The sequence below is a fragment of the Carcharodon carcharias genome, chromosome 2 (genome assembly GCF_017639515.1).
Source record: "Carcharodon carcharias isolate sCarCar2 chromosome 2, sCarCar2.pri, whole genome shotgun sequence".
NCBI classification, from domain to species: domain Eukaryota; kingdom Metazoa; phylum Chordata; class Chondrichthyes; order Lamniformes; family Lamnidae; genus Carcharodon; species Carcharodon carcharias.
The window spans coordinates 232,617,945-232,634,198 of record NC_054468.1 but is presented as its reverse complement, the minus strand read 5'-3'; the positions used below and the strand labels follow the sequence as shown (position 1 = coordinate 232,634,198).

The 16,254-nt window shown below is 46.1% G+C and overlaps 1 protein-coding gene across 5 annotated transcripts in view; it reads left to right on the top strand.

The window, feature by feature from the left end:
• LOC121290884 overlaps positions 1–16,254 on the top strand; it is an 86,878-nt gene that overhangs the window by 43,243 nt on the left and 27,381 nt on the right. Inside the window, exons 1-2 of one of the 5 annotated variants that reach the window (XM_041211928.1) lie at positions 14,810–14,845; positions 15,914–16,017. The exons of 1 other annotated variant lie outside the window; for it this stretch is intronic. The gene's annotated coding sequence lies outside the window, so the exon portion shown is untranslated. Of the gene's footprint in view, positions 1–14,802; positions 14,846–15,648; positions 15,710–15,913; positions 16,018–16,254 lie in introns of those variants that run through there. 3 more of the 5 variants (XM_041211936.1, XM_041211920.1, XM_041211923.1) reach the window with 3 other exon arrangements.

Sequence of the window (16,254 nt, the reverse complement as noted above, 5' to 3'; positions counted from 1 at the left end):
CTGTTGAAATCCAATGGATAGATCTTCATCTAACAATCAGAAAAGTGAAAAATATCCAACTGAAAGCCTTCTTTCAATTTTCAGAGATCTGAGATCCCAGAATTCTCTTGAAGACAAACCAGTCAGTAGAAGAGAGCAGGAATATTGAAAGACAGCGAAGAACACCAGTACAGATATCTGTCGCAGCTGCCATGTTCAAACTCCCAAACCAACACCGGGAAGAACTCCCCACCACCTCATAAGTAGCCCTGGAGATCAGATTTTCAGTTAGTAGAATTTTGGTTGCTTAACTTAACCATTTTTAGAGTTTTTTTACAATACATGTGTTCTGAAATGGGCTAGCAAGGTCAAGTCATCATTTTGTACGAACACATTATGTAAAAAGAAATCATAGAGTTATACAGCACCAGAAGTAGGCCCTTCGGCCCATCATGTCTGTGCCAGCCATCAAGTACCTATCTATTCTAATCCCATTTTCCAGCACTTGGTCTGTAGCCGTTGCTATGGCGTTTCAAGTGCTCATTTAAATACTTCTTAAATGTTGTGAGGGTTCCTGACTCTACCACCCCCTCAGGCAGTGTGTTCCAGATTCCAACCACCCTCTGGGTGAAAAAGTCTTTCCTCAAGTCCCCTCTAAACCTCCTGTCACTGACCTTAAATGTATGTCCCCTGGGTATTGACATCTCCATTAAGGGGAAATGTTTCTTCCTGTCTACCCTATCTATGCCCCTCATAATTTTGTATACCTCTCTCAGGTAACCCTCTCAGCTTTCTCTGCTCTAAGGAAAACAACCCAAATCTATCCAACCTCTCTTCATAACTTAAATGTTTCATCCCAGGCAACATCCTGATGAATCTCCTCTGCACCTTCTCCAGTGCAAGCACATCCTTCCTATAGTGTGGCAACCAGAACTGCACGCAGTACTCCGGCCCTTCCCTGTTCGGCAAGTAGGGGTGGGGCCCGCTCACCGATGCCTGAAATGATGCAGGATGATGTTGGTGGAACTCCCAATGTCACCCCGCGTTATTTCCATTTTCAGGTTGGCGGGGGTGTAGCCAAGTCAACCTGTCAAAGGCCTATTGAGGCTATTGAAAAACTAATTAAGGTCATTAATGGACCTGCAAGTCCAACCTTAAAGTTAGCTTGGCCTAAATAGCCAAGTGGTTATGGTACTGGGTTTGTAACCCCAAGATCAAGAGTTCAAATCTCACAATGGCAAACTATGGAACAATGTGACTTCATCTGAAACAGATGGAAACAGGTTTGTACTCGAAAGAGTATCAAGAGTTCAAATCTCACAATGGCAAACTATGAAACAATGTAACTCCAACCTTAAAGTTGGCGGGCAGGCTGATAGCCCTGGCGGGCTTCAGAAAAAGCATGAAACCTCATCCACGAGCGGGATGAGGTTTCATGAGGGTATTTAAATTTTTATCCAATCTTTCAATAAAAATTATGGACATGTCCCAACTCATGTGACCATGTCTCACGAGGGGACATGTTAGGGAAATTTTTTTATCATTTGCATTAAAAACTTTAAATCTGAGCCGATCTCCCTGAGGCAGTGCACTTTGTCACGCGCATGTGTGGAAGAACACAGGCCCCAACTCTCCCACCTCCCCTTGCCCGAGAGGGAGCACTGAGCGCTACAGGGCGTGTGTCACACTGGGCGGGCCTTAAATCGCGGAAGGCAATTGGCTCCATGCCCAGTCCCGACTGGCCCACCCAACGGGGAGAAAATTCTCCCCCATGTCTCTGTGATAGTAACAATATCATATTCCCATTTGTTAATCAACACCCTAAATTCATCTTCTTGACTTGTAAGACTTCTTGCGTTAAAATAGATGCAATCCACCCTCGTGTCTTAACAGGTCTATTTGCTATGACTTCCAGACTGACTTAGTTTCTCTTCTATACTTGTTTGTGTGTCACCCTCTACTGTATCTCCAGTCTGTATCCGTCCCCCTGCCAAATTAGTTTAAACCCCCACCTGCCGCCCTCCAACAGCATTAGCAAACTCCCCACTTGAGTCAGAAAAGGCTGAGCTAAGTGTCAATTTTAATATTTTCTACAAGTTTCATTGTGGACTAGGAGGAGCAGGAGTAATTTCCAGACCCCACCATGGATCCTGCTTTAGTCTTTAGTTCTCTCTCCTGAGATTCCTCTCCAAGCCCTCCAATATGTACTTACATTGTGCTGGGTCCCTTGGCAGCTACCACTGAACTGCCTGAATTTTAACTCCCAGGGCCACTTCTCTTCAGCTTCCAGATTAGTTGGGACAGGAAGTTGGTAAGTGGTCTGCTAATGAGCCCCAGCCATTAAAATTTGGCCGAATCTCCCTGTTTCCACTCTTTGCTGCATGCCCACCTAGAAGCGGAAATCAATCCTTTTGTGCAGGAATACTCGCCTGCTGGGATACCAGGTATTTCTATTCCAGTGATTTTATAAGACCATACGACCATAAGACACAGGAGCAGAAGTAGGCCATTCAGCCCATCGAGTCCATTCCACCATTCAATGAGATCATGGCTGATCTGTTAATCCTCAATTCCAATTTTCTGCCTTTTCCCTATAACCCCTGATTCCCTTACTGATTAAAAATCTGTCTATCTTGGCCTTGAATATACTTAACAACCCAGCCTCTACAGCCCTCTGCAGTAAAGAATTCCACAGATTTACTACCCTCTGAGAGAAGAAATTCCTCCTCATCTCTGTCTTAAATGGGTGACCCCTTACTCTGAGATTATGTCCTCTGGTCCTGGACTCTCCTACAAGGGGAAACAACCTCTCAGCATCTACCCTGTCATGCCACCTAAGAATCTTATATGTTTCAATAAGATCACCTCTCATTCTTCTAAACTCAAATGAGTACAGGCCCAACCTACTCAACCTCTCTTCATAAGAAAGCCCCTCCATACCAGGGATCAGCCTAGTGAACCTTTTCTGGACTGTATCCAATGCCAGTATATCTTTCCCTAGATAAGGGGACCAAAACAGTTCACAGAATTCTAAGAGTTGTCTGACTAATGCCTTGTATAGTTTTAGCAAGACTTCCCTATTTTTATGCTCCATCCCCTTTGAAATAAAGGACAACATTCCATTTGCCTTCCCTATTACCTGCTGAACTTGTTGCTAGCTTTTTTGGGATTCATACATGACCCTTTGAAATAAGGGACAACATTTCATTTGCTTTCCCTATGATCTGCTGAACTTGTATGCTAGCTTTTTTGGGATTCATGCCCGAGGACCCCAAAATCCTTCTGTGCTGTAGCTTTCTGCAGTCTTTTTCCATGTAAATAATATTCAGCTCTTCTATTCTTCCTGCCAAAATGCATAACCCCACATTTTCCCACATTATATTCCGTCTGCCAAATTTTTTTGCTCAGTCACTTAACCAGTCTATATCCCTCTGCAGATTCCTTATGTCATCCTCACCACTTGCCTTCCCACCTATTTTTGTGTCATCTCAAACTTGGCAATAGTACATTCATTTCCCTCATCCAAGTTATTAATATATATTGTAAATAATTGTGGCCCCAACACTGATCCCTATGATGATCCACTTGTTACAGGTTGCCATCCTGAAAATGCCCCCCCCATCCCAACTCTGTCTTCTATTAGTTAGCCAATTCTCTATCTATGCTAATATACTACCCCAACACCATGGCTCTTATTTTATTAGGCAGCCTTATGTGCGGTGCATTATCGAACGCCTTTTGGAAATCCAAATATATTCCTCTTTATCTGTCCTGCTAGTTACCTCCAAAGAATTCTAATAAATTTTTCAGGCATGATTTCCCATTCATGAAGCCATGCTGACTCTGCTTGATTATACTATGTATTTCTAAATGCTCTGCTACTACATCTTTTATAATAGACTCTAACATTTTCCCAGTGACAGATGTTAAGCTAACTGGCAAATAGTTAAGTGCTACATTCACAGTTTTCCAATCCTCTGGGACTTTTCCAGAATCTGAGGAAGCTTTGCTACATCAAAACACTGATTATGTCTCAGCTGGAGCAATGTGTTAGATTCTTGGCACCATACTTTAAGAACATTTAGACCTTGGAGAGCGAGAAGAGAAATTTACTAAATTTGTACTAGGGGTTGTACTATGAGGGTCTGGCACATATAGGTTTAATGTGGAACTGAGCACAGTACTGGACACACAGTGATGTACGAGAGCCCATCACCTGCACCCAGCATCAGTCTAGTGTTGTATAGTCTGCACCAGCAAGCTTGGAGACAGCTCCTACCTTGTATCTTTTACTATATATTTGTAAATAGTTCAAAGATTAAATAAAGTCTTACAGTTAACCTACGTGTGACTACAGAGACATCTTCAGACATACACCATAGTGGCAGCTTGTGGAAAAGCCCAAGACCTCACAGAAAATGCAGAGAAAAACTAAAATGCTAGAAGACTGAGAAAAAATTCATCAAAGCAGTCTGACCTGAAAAGAAGCTCCAGAGCAAAGGCGCAGAGAAAAAAAATGGCCAGGAAAGAGCTCCAGCAGCAGAAGATTCCATTGAATCTCCTTTGAAAATTCAGCTTCTAATCCCAGGGTGCACAGCAGAGGGTGATCAAAATCTTTTAAAACTCCAGACTACAGCAAGTCCTTGAAATCTTTACATAATCCAATGTCAGAAGTGCAGTTTGAAAAATCCCATAGCTAAAACCTGATCCCCTAGGCACACACTCTGACTTCATGCAAGCAAAGGAAGGCCTAACCCTGGAAAAGGCAACTTGGGTAGTTAGGCAGTCAGAACTCAGTAAGCAGCATAGAACACGTGGGGTCCGAGCTCGGTCCGGAATGGAAAAAATAATTCAATAATCCTAGAGATTCGAGACTTCTAAATTTAGCTGAGAGAAAGCAAAAGCTAGGATTTGACAAATTCACCATTTAAAGTAAAACACTGAGCAAGAGAGTCTGTAGATAGTCGATCCAGGCAAAAATTCAAAATGGTTGAAGCCTGTGTCAGTGTACAATGAACATTTGTTACGACAGTACAGTAAATCAGGCCTGTTACAGCTGCCCCTCAGTTCTCCTTATGTTGTGCTTTAAGTGGTTCAATAATATTGGTCCAAATATGATCCCTGCTCTGTCAGCTGATTTTAGCCACGGTAGTGGAGGCAGGGGGTAATGGAGCTGGAGGCTTGGGGCGGTGTGGGGATGGGGTGGAAGAGCTGGATGGATGGGATGCTATGTCTGGGCTTAGTACCCTAGGCTGTAGAGAGGAAAAATAGCATGGGTGCCCATTCCTGATTGCTGGCCTTTACCTTGGTGTAAAAAGGGGGACTCACCTGTAATCCCCTCCATGGTAAAATAGCCTGCAGACTTTAATTCATTTTGTGATTTGAACACACACTAACACAATTTTATCATGAATATCATAAAGTAGCAGCCAGCCAGTAACAGATGATTGTGTTAGAAGTACCTCAATAACTTTGTAATTGAAGAATAAGCAATTAATAACCAAATAGTTAATGAGAGCTGGATTTGATTTCTGTAATTCTACTAACACTGTATCAATATTTTAGACATGCTCTGAAAATGCCTGTGAGTAGAGAAACATACAACCAATCAGGGCCCTTAATCAAAAAGGCTATCCTTGGCCAGCCTAGTAACCATATTAATAAGGACCTTGCACATCTTATGATAAGGAAAACATCTTGAAGCACCCCATTGTCTTCATGTCTAAGGTAATGTGCACAGATGAACTATTCCAATGAAATAAGCCCTTACAACCTAATTGACAAATTGACTATTAACAACAACTTTGAATTAAGGTGAGGTAATCCCTTTAGGTATAAAATAGGGTTTTGGGAACCATTTTTTCTGTGTACACCCAAGTGAAGGAAAACCAACTCCATTGTATGTTTCCAGGGGCAGAGGCAGAATTCCTATCAACACAGGAACCGGATAGTGCTGTGTACTCTTCTAACAGAAGCAGAATTCCTGTCAGCGCCAAGGCTGTTTGTTTGTCTATTGCTTCTTCTTGATTGGCCATCCACCTGAACTCATGAGGCAGGATTTTACGCGTCAGCGAGTGGGAGGTGGGGGCGGGGCCTGCTCACCGACGTGTAAAATGACGCACAGTGACATTGGGCAGAACTCCCAACATCACCCCGCCCCATTTAAATGTTCCGGTAGGCGGGGGCGCAGTGAAATCAGCTGTGCCTTCGCCGACCTGTCAGTGGCCAATTGAGGCCATTGACAGTGTCAATTAAGTAATTAAAGGACCTGCGTGTCCAACGTTAAGGTTGGCAGGAAGGCCAGGAGCCCTGGCGGGCTTCAGAGAAAGCATGAAACCTCATCCACAGGCGGGATGAGGTTTCATGTATGTCTTAAAAAATTTTAATAAAGTTTTTGTCAAAATTATGGACATGCCCCAACTCATGTGACATTGTCACATGAGGGGACATGTTAGGGAAATTTTACATTTCTATTTTTAGGTTTTTAACATTTTGAGCCGACCTCCCTGAGGCTGCACTTAGCCTCAGGGAGATGAGTGCGCTCTTTCATGCACATGTGCAAAAGAACGCACTCTCGATTTTGGGATTCCCTCCCCCCACACCCCCCACTATGCCCGTACAGGGAGCATTTAGCGCTTTTGTGTGGATGTCACGCTGGGCGGACCTTAATTGGCCCACCCACGTAAAATGGCGCTGATTGAAGGTGCACCTGTGCACACCTGTCCTTCAACTTCACCCCTGACGGGGGGAAAATTCAGCCCATGAAGTCTGTTGCATATTCTTAATAAGTATATATTTTTCCTCTGCTCGTCAATTCAATAAACTTTGATATTATTTCCTTATTCAGTGTCTGAGTCTTTGCCTCATGGTTAATTTTTAAAAATTCTTTCATGGGATTTGGGCATCGCTACCAAGACCAGCATTTGTTGCCCATTCCAAACTGTCCTTAAACTGAGTCGCTTGCTACGGCTTTTTTTAATTCATTTACGGGGTGTGAGTATAGCTGGCTAGGCCAGCATTTATTGTCCATCCTTAATTGCCATTGAGAAGGTGATGGTGAACTGTCCTCTTGAACTGCTGCAGTCCCTAGGGTAAAGGTACACCCACAGTGCTGTTAGGGGGTTCCAGGATTTTGAACCAGCAACAGCGAAGGAACAGCAATGTATTTCCAAGTCAGGATGGTGAGTGACTTAGAGGGGAACTTCCAGGTGATGTTCCCATGTGTCTGCTGCCCTCGTCCTTCTAGATGATAGCAGTTGTCGGTTAGGAAGGTGCTGTCTAAGGAACCATGGTGAGTTTCTGTAGTGCATCTTGTAGATGGTTCACACTGCTGCTACTGTGCGTCGGTGGTGGAGGGAGTGAATGTTTGTGGATGGGGTGCCAATGAAGTGGGCTGCTTTGCCCTGGATGGTGTCAAGCTTCTTGAGTGTTGATGGAGCTGCACTCACCCAGGCAAGTGGGGAGTATCCCCTCACACTCCTGACTTGTGCCTTGTGGATGTGGACAGGCTTTGGGGAGTCAGGAGGGGCATTACTCTCCACAGGATTCCCAGTCTCTGACCTGTTCTTGTAGCCACAGTATTTATATGACAGGTCCATTCAGTTTCTGGTCAATGGTAACCCCCAGGATATTGATTTCAGAGGGTAGTTAAGTGTCAACCATGTTGCTGTGGGTCTGGAGTCACATGTATGCCAGAGCAGGTAAGGACAGCAGATTTCCATCCCTAAAAGGGGGTAGTAATGAACCAGATGGGTTTTTTTTAACCACAATTGATGACAGTTGTGATTACTGAGACTAGTTTTCAGTTCCAGATTTATTACTTGAATTTAAATCCCACCAGCTGGGATTTGAACCCATGTTCCCAGGGCTTCTGGATTAATAAACCAGTGACATTAGTCACATTAGACATTTGTGACATTACCGCTTTGCCACCAACTCCCCATCATTACTGTTGATGTAAAAGACTTGAAAGGTTAAAATATGTCCAATTTTGCTGATGACACCAAACTGGGTGGGAATGTAGGTTGTGAGAAGGATGCAAGGAGGCTTCAAGAGGACTTGGACAGGCTAAGTGAATGGGCTAGAACATGGCATATGGAATATAACGTGACTAAGTATGAAGTTATTCACTTTGGTAGAACAAACAAAGGCAGCTGTTGGGAAGTGCGGGTGTCCAAAGAGACCTGGGTTCATGAGTTACTGGAAGCTAGCGTGCAGCTGCATCAAGCAATTAGGATAGCAAATGGTATGTTGGCCTTCATGGCTAAGGGATTTGAGTATAGAAGTAAAGATATCTTGCTGCAATTGTATAGACTTGGTGAGACTTCACTTGGAGCATCGTGTACAGTTTTGGTCCCCATATCTAAGGAAAGACATATAAACATAAGAACAGTATGTTTGCAGGTGACACGAAAATCGGTGGTGTAAATAATGAGGCGGAAAGCCTTAGACCAAAGGACGATATAGACGGGCTGGTCAGATGGGCTGATCAGTGGCAAATAGAATTTAATCCTGAAAAGTGTGAGGTGATGAATTTTGGGAGGACTAACAAGGCAAGGGAATACATGGTGAATGGTAGGACACTAGGAAGTACAGAGGATTGAGGGAACTTGGTGTGCAAATCCATAGATCCTTGAAAGCGGTAGGACAGATAGATAAAGTAGTTAAGAAGGCAAAGGCAAAATACTGCAGATGCTGGAAATCTGAAACAAAAAATGCTGTAAAATCTCAGCAGGTCTGGCAGCATCCACAGATGCTGTCAGATCTGCTGAGTTTTTCCAGCATGTTTTGTTTTGGTTAAGAAGGGAGCAGGAGGGCCCCCCAGGCAGGCGTGGCAGGAAGTGGCAGAGACAGTAAGTGCCCATGATGTGTGGCACATAGGCACCCAGTGCCGCAAGAGATTCAATGATTTGCTGCGCTCTGGAAGGGTGAGTACCATGTCAGCCTTGGCCATTTGACCCAGCAGGTAGCCTTAGCCTTTGAGGCCCCACCACTCCCATGTCTTGCTGTCATTACTGCATTGGGCATTTGGCACACACTGGGTGGGCAAACAGATAGTGACCATGCTTACATCAGCCTTAGTGGTTGAGGAGAAGATGGGTTCTCCCCGCAGCATATGTTGGTGCTTGTCACATTTGAATAGTCTGGGGGCAACCTGCAGGGGAGGCAGCTAGACACATACTCAGAACTCCAACACATGTCATACTGCTGAGATGGTAGAAGGGGAGCCTCTAGGTGTCGTGGCCAAGAGCCATCTACTGGCCTCGGTGCTGCACCTAGTTGCACCTCCTTGCCATGGGCGCCAAGACCTGTGTGTTATTCATAGTGATGGACACCGAATGTGTCCAAGGTGTCCGTTGGGGGAGGGGGTTGGGAGCAGCCGTACTATCTTCTGGGGACTGATCACCAGTAGTGTGGACAAAAGCCGCTGGAGGCCTCAGATGGGCCACTGTGGTTGGGGGGCGGCGTGCGGGTACAGAGTACATGAGCGATCCGCCCCAATAATTCCTCTTCCCTGTTCTGCAGGCAAAAACCGAACACAATCAAAGGGAGCTCCAGAGGACTGATGGTGGGCACGCCATGCTGCAGCGCCTCACCACCTTCCAGGGGCAGGCCATGGAGCTGGGGAGGAGGCAGGCGGCCAGGGCGGCAGACGTCGGCGAGGCTGGGGTCCAGCGGCCAGGTATTTGAGGTCCACAGTCTCATCCACTCTGTCTCCCCACCATCCAAACCACTGATGGTTGCTGCAATCATTAATGCAGCAACACTGCTCATTCACAGACTGAGACACTCTGACATGTGGCTCATACACAAAGGTCCCTTGTCCCCTTGAGGAATCACGTCTCCACCACCTTCCAAAGTCACCTTATCTGACCACTATCCCGATGGCCTATCATGCCATGGCATCATTGCTGCACAGCCAAAGACTTGTTGCATCTTAGGGGGGTTGGAACCTCCACCACCCTTTCAGCCAGTGCGTCCCACATTACTCTGTCCAAAAGGTCCTCAGCACCTTATCTGTCAACCTCAAGGCACTCAACATAAATAAATGTCACCATGTTATTCATCCCTGCCCCAAGGGGAAATGTTGCCTTCTGCCCACCCGGTCTATGCCCCTCATATGAAGATCAATAATGTGAACTCTCAATCTCCTGTGCTTCACGGCAAATGTCACAAGTTTCCTCATCACTCCAACTCTTCAGGTCAGCATGCATCCAGGTCAGGTACCTCTGCACTCTCCTCACTCCAATGCCACATAACATTCCATGTGATATTCCTTAGGCCATCTGACCAGCCTGTCTGTATGCGCGTCTAATGTTTGGGCCTCCTCTTGACTCTTTTCCAGCTCACCAATGTTCGTTTCCTTAGGTTCTTGAAGGGTGAGCGACTTATGAGGCTAGGGATGAAAGGTTTAACTGGCTGAACGCTAACTGATGCACTGTCCTTGTTAATTTCAACATCACCACTGCATGGCCGCGGCCAACAAGTCCAGAGCCCACCTGAGGGCCAAGACATGCAACTTGCAGCAGATCATTTCAGCCAGCCAGGCGCCAGCGCAGACACAAAGACCTCGGCGGGGACTTTACCATTGGCTAGTGTCCCAGGGCACAGTGGAGAGGGCACTTCACAATCGCTGGAGGAGATGGTAGGGACAGAGAGTGCCGATGGCGCCAGCAGCCAGAGGGCTGCAGAGGACCAGGCACATGCTGAGTCCGGCAGTGATGATGGGCCTCTGGAGATGTCACCAATGCAGCAGCTGCAGGACAAGCGGCAGGATTCGTGGGAGCATCTGGTAGGGTTGCATGAGGGTATGCTTCAGTTGGTCTCTGCGATGGAGGAGTCCAGGCAGAGTGTCAGTGAAGGCATAAACCTCAGGGCAGAGCTTCAGGCTTCCTCCACTGAGAGATTGGCTGCTCTCATGGAGAGGGGCTTCGATCGGAGGGATAATCTTCTGATTGGGTTATGCTCTGATCTGCAAGCCTTCCCAGTGGTAATGGCCGGGGGTGGTCATTCCCAATGTGGGAGATGTTCTGGGCACCAAGTGTCGGCGCTCGGTGCCCATGCATCTGTGGTGAGCAGGGAGGTCCAATGTGACCTCACGTCGGCGCAGCAGCTGCCTGTCGTCGCTGCTAGCTCCTCTCAGGGCGCTCTGGCTGAGGGAAACAGCTCCTCCACCCCTCTCCCAGTGACCGTAGCATCCAGTGAGGCTGTGACAACTGGGGAGATGACAGTTCTGGAACTGGCCACTCCCTCCCAGGCGGGGCCATCACAGGATCCATGGGCCAGAGGACGCCCACCAAGGTCATCGAGGCCGACAGGACAGCAGAGTCAGCAGGCTCTCTCACAAGCCACTCTGAGCGATGGGGTGGCACCAAGATGTAGCACCCGCAAACATAAGCATAAGGCACGTTAGGCACTCCACGGGTATGTCACTGGTGATTTTGTGTTGGCGCTAGATTAGGGAATATATCATTATATTTGTAAGAGAGACATGTGTGTTTTATTTTGGACTGAATAAAGTCCAGTTTTCTAACCATGGTTGAGGGTGTTTCCTTTGTGCTGCATTTGTCTTTTTCACAGACATATCTTGAGTGTTTGAGTGGACATTGATGTTTCTGTACTGAGCCCTTAGTTGTAGCTGATAAGTTGGAAGATGTAGCACCTAAGTGCCATGTGTGGAAGTTCCAGGCAATGCTGGTCCTGCCGATCGATGTGTGTGGACCTAGCTGAAGGCTTTTTGGATTAAATTGTCCCGGGTGACCCTGCCTCCTTGGTGTAGTAGCGGGTCGGTGTGCTGCCTCTCATCATTGCCCCTGCTGGATTCATCATGCGCAGCCTCATCCACTGCGTCAAGGTCTTCATCGTCAACTGCATCCCCCCTTTTCAGCGCAAGATTGTGCAGAGCGCAGCATGTTACCACTATCACAGAGACGCGATCAGGGGGCTACTGGAGTGCACTCCCTGAGCAGTCCAGGCAAGGGAAGTGCATCTTGAGAAGACCGATGGCTCTCCACCACAGCTCTTGTGGCGCCGTGGCTCCTATTGTACCACTGCTCAGCTTCTGTTCTTGGATGGCGGAGAGGCGTCATGAGCCACCTTCTGAGGGGATAGCCCTTGTCACCCAGCAGCCATCCATCCAGCCAGGCTGGAGCACTGAAGAGCCCTGGCACCTGGGAGTGTCTGAGGATGTAGGTGTCGTGGGAGCTGCCTGGGTACCTTGCACAGACTTGGAGAATCAGCATCCTGTGATCACACACTATCTGCACGTTCATGGAGTGGAAGCCCTTCCTGTTGATGAAGGCACCGGGCTCACCTCTGGCACCTGGCTTGCCTGGTCGCAGCGGAAGTGGATGAAGGTCAATCCCCATCTGAACAGAGCATCTGTTCACCTGCTTGACACGAGTGTGGACAGCTGATTGGGAGACACCGCAAAGATCACCCACCGAGCCCTGGGAGGAGTCAGAGGCATAGAAGTGGAGGGCAACTGTGACCTTCAGACCGCTGGCATGGGGTGTCCACCTATACAGTTAGGAGATATCTCAGGCCCAATCATCTGACAGATATAGTTGACTGTCTCCCATGAGAGTCGGAGCCTCCTTCGGCACTGCACCTCAGTCAATTTGAGGTAGCTGCTTTGCTGCCTGTATACCCTGGCAGCAGGATAGTGGCGTCTTCTGTGGCCCCTTCCACCTTGGACCTCTTGGCCCTGTGCCCCTTGTGCCTGCGCCTGGCCTCCCAAAGGTGGCTCCCCTGGAGGTTGATTGTCCACTCCTGGCCTCCTCCTTATTCTATCCCTCTCTTATTCCTCAGAGGAGCTGTCTTCAGTGGAGATGTCAGAACCCATACCCCCAGAAAGCTGCAGGCCCGATAAAGATTACTGTCTGCAGACTGGTGAGCTGAAGCTTCAAAGTACAGAGAAAGCTGCTGGAAATCGAACTGGCCTGCTAACAATCACACAGGCAAGTTTAAAACATTTTCTGCATTAAATACTTCAGGAAAAACATGAACAACCCCTCTGAGCCCAAATATCCCGCCAGTGCATGAGTTTTGATAAAAAATATCACTTACCCGCCTGCCCGTTGGGCCCGTGCTCCAAGCTGAAGTTCGCACAGTCCCCTCAAAATTCTCGTCAATTGGCAACTTAATGGCCATTAATTAATGGCGGGCACGCCCGCTGACGTAAATATCGTGATGCTGAGCGCTGATGTCGGGACACTCGCACGACGTTAGCGTGCAACATTTTAAGCGCTGACGTGCGGGCTCCACTACCCACACGTCAGCCAGAAAATTCAGCCTTATAGGAAGGATGTGATCGCACTGGAGAGAGTGCAGTGGAGATTTACCAGGATGCTGCCTGGGCTGGAGTGTTTCAGCTATGAAGAGAGACTGGATAGGCTGGGGTTGTATTCTTTAGAACAGAGAAGGCTGAGGGGGGGCCTGGTAGAGGTGTACAAAATTATGAGGGGCATAGATAGGGTAAATAGGAAGAAACTGTTCCCCTTAGTGGAGGGGTCAATAACCTGGGGGCATAGATTTAAGGTAAAGGGCAGGAGATTTAGAGGGGATTTGAGGAAAAATCTTTTCACCCAGAGGACTGGGGTGGTTGGGGGTGGGGGGTGGTATCTGGAACTCTCTGCCTGAAAGGCTGGTACTGGTAGGAACCCTCACAACATTTAGATGAATACTTGAAATGCCATAGCATACAAGGCTACGGGCCAAGTACTGGAAAATGGGATTAGAGTAGACAGGGGCTTGATGACCAGCATGGACACAATGGGCTGAAGGACTTGTTTCTGTGCTGTATATCTCTGATTCTATGACTCTATTACAGTTACACAGTTAAGGTTAGTCTTACAAAACATTCCCCTAAGAGACTCTCTATTTGCTCAGACCCACAAGTAAGCACCTTCCAGGTAACACTTCCTTCTAGATGTTTAATGACTAAATTCCAGAAATATTACTCCATCCTTTCATGTTTTAAACCCCCCAAACAATTTGTCTTCTAATAACCTTTGCCCAGTTTAATTAGATCATCAACACACACATAAACACACAGGCTCACAGCCTTCTTTACAAAATAACACAATATTCCCTAAAATATTTAAAAAATAATATCCATTTCTCACAATTATATCCACTGAGAGAACAAACAGGGTCTTGGTTTAATATCTTATTGAAAAATTGGCACTTCCGATTGTGCAGCATTACCTCAGTACTGCACTGAGGGGTCAGCTTTGTTACCTCAGCCCCACGATCTGGAAATATTTTCCAAAACCCCCTCTACCCACCACTTCAGTCTGCTCATTTAAAGCATCCTTAAAACCCACCTATTTGGATTAATCGTTTGGTTTCCCTTCTTTTGATTTAGTGCCTATTTTTCTCCCTTTATGAAATATTTTCTGAATTTGACTACTTTAGAGATAATGTATAAATGTCAAGAGTTTCTGATTCAATAAAAAAGAATTTGGGACTATCTGCTCTGAGGCAGCTTTGGGTGATGCGAGGAGAAGATTGTTTATATCACAAACTAATAATTAAAAACAACAGGATTCCTGTGAATTTAAAATCTAACTTCTAGTCAATCCTTAGACGATTGTGGAGTTTATGAAACTTCACTTTGTTCAGTGGAACAGTTACCTCCCTCCCCTCCAGTTGTTCCTGTTTCTGACCAGTTCAGTCCTGAAGCTCTTGCTGAGACTCTAGGAAGCTGTGCCACCCTGTGGACAGTTAGGTTTTTTTACAGTGGGTGGGTGTTTGTTTCATGAGGCACAATAATTGTTGTGATTGGTTGAATTGCATTATAAATACTGCGACATTTACAGAAACCAGCTTCATACCAACGGGGATGGAACAGAACTGCGGAGAGGTGAGTACTTCAACACATATCAGACAGTAGGAGAAATTATAAGGTTTTTAAGCAGCAAAAGGTTCTATTTTGAGATTACTGCTGCTTTAAGAAGTTTATGCTAGTGTGAGGGACACTGTGGCTTATATTTAGTGAGATTCAGGAGCGTTTAGTGTGCAGCATTTGATGTTCACGCCCAAGGAGAAACATGGATGGAATTTAATGCCATAGGGAGAGTCAGGGAGAAGTTTTGAAAATTAAAAATAAAGATTTTTGAAATGTTAAAGAAACATGTCCCCTCATGTGACTCTGTCATATGAGCAGGGATGTGAGAAAATTAGGATGAAATTTATTTATTTTTTAATGACAGTTTGAAACCTCATCCTGCAGTGGATGAGTATTTGCAAAAAATGCAAAGGCCACTTGCCCTTTTTGCCTGCCTGCCAACCGTAACGTTGGATGGGCAGTGAAAAATTTAAATCCATTATATTTTTAATGCCTTTTTAATTGTCGCTGGGTGCGCTGCCAATTCCTGTGTGTGCCTGCTGACTGAAATATCATGTGAGTGATGATGTTGGGATGCTTGCCCAACATCATTGTGTATCATTTTATGCTCAAGTGGGTCAGGCACATGCCCACCTGCTCATTAAAAAATCCTGCTTATGGTCACCATTACTGAGACTGGCTTCCAATTCCAGATTTACTTATTGAATTCAAATTCCACCAGCTGCTGTGGTGGACTTTGAACCAATTCCCCCAGGGCATTAACCTTGGCCTTTGAATTACCAGTTCACTGACAGTATCACTTTGCTATCATCTTCTAGATTCTAAAGTATTTGCCTTCTGGATTTGAATTCTAGAGGTTTCTATCAAAACCAACTGCAGGTAAACCGATGCCCTCAAGGTGGAAGTGAGCGATTGGCAACAAATCAAAATACTGGGGTGGAAGAAGTTTAATATCTGAGGGTCAGTGAAGGAGAGGGAACCCTGGTACCTAGAGAAGGAGGGGAATCTCTGTTAGAAAGGGGAGGACAGAGGTGCTGATTACGTAGTGGAACAGGAGCAGTTACCTCTGGTGTTCTCCAACAGCTTCTCTCCGCATGAGGTGACTGCAATGAGTGAGGATGTGCCGAACACTCGAATAATCCAGCAGCCTGTCCAGGATAGGGAGACAGAGCAGGAGAAAATATAGTGTTAGTGCATTCTATTATTCAGCTTCCACATCAAATTCAATGTGAACAAAACCCAGAGGAATGAATGTCTGTCAGCTGCTCAAGTCAAGGATCTGATGTTCTGAGTTGTTGGAACGCTAGAAGGAGTAGATAAGAAAATAAATGTTCAGTGTGGGAATGAATAATCTGGGTGGAAGTAGACCTGAATTACTTCCTGCTGAATTCAGAACATTTTGTGTAGCATTTGCTGAAATATTC